Source organism: Stigmatopora nigra, chromosome 2 (assembly GCF_051989575.1).
Source record: "Stigmatopora nigra isolate UIUO_SnigA chromosome 2, RoL_Snig_1.1, whole genome shotgun sequence".
NCBI classification, from domain to species: domain Eukaryota; kingdom Metazoa; phylum Chordata; class Actinopteri; order Syngnathiformes; family Syngnathidae; genus Stigmatopora; species Stigmatopora nigra.
The window spans coordinates 10,741,139-10,741,408 of record NC_135509.1 but is presented as its reverse complement, the minus strand read 5'-3'; positions in this window follow the sequence as shown (position 1 = coordinate 10,741,408).

Genomic DNA, 270 nt, shown 5'->3' with positions numbered 1-270 from the left:
TTTTTTGTGGCTGGTATCTTCACCGTGATAATCACATTGAGGAGGGGAAGTGTACAGTTCTTCTGTATATGAAACAAAGTGATCTACTATTTACTTGAATTGAATGCCTTTATTGTCATTATACAAGTATAGTGAGATTTACAGCTTCACCATGAAGTGCACAAATAAATGATCAATAATGACCAAATAAATAATAATAAATAAATATGTAGTCAACATAAGTAGTACAAAAAATGACTAAAGTGGTTAGCCTATGGAGTGCAAGTAAAT